The following is a 449-nucleotide window of genomic DNA, read 5'->3' as shown; positions in this document are numbered from 1 at the left end:
CGGTGCGCTGGGCCCCGAGGCGCCGTGACCTGGAGCGTGGAGCAGCGGAACCACCTTCCCTCCGTTCCTCCCGCAGCGCCGAGCGCGTTTAGCAGTTCTGAAGGTTTAAAAAGGGGGAAAGTGAATGAAGAGCGCTTCGCTGCTACCCTCTTCCCCCGTTACCAGTAGCTATTTTGCCGCTGGGCATGAAAAGACATCCTTATCTCGAAGTCCCACATCACCTCGCAGCCTCTTTCCCCTCCCGCTGCCCAAAAGGGTAAAATTCACCAAGCCTTGTCCCCCCAGGCTGGCACCCGTGGTCCCTCCACCCTGCGCGTGTCTGTATCATTGTCCCCCGGTCTGGACGCCGAGCACAGAGCCACTTCCCAGTATAAAGCCCGGTTCCGGCAGCTCTCGCTCAGCTTTGGGGAGGTCGGAGAAGGCGGGGAGGTTTTGTGCGGCCTGCACTG

Source organism: Myotis davidii, unplaced genomic scaffold (assembly GCF_000327345.1).
Source record: "Myotis davidii unplaced genomic scaffold, ASM32734v1 scaffold86, whole genome shotgun sequence".
NCBI classification, from domain to species: domain Eukaryota; kingdom Metazoa; phylum Chordata; class Mammalia; order Chiroptera; family Vespertilionidae; genus Myotis; species Myotis davidii.
The sequence above is the reverse complement of the archived record's forward strand: the minus strand, read 5'-3'. Positions refer to the sequence as shown.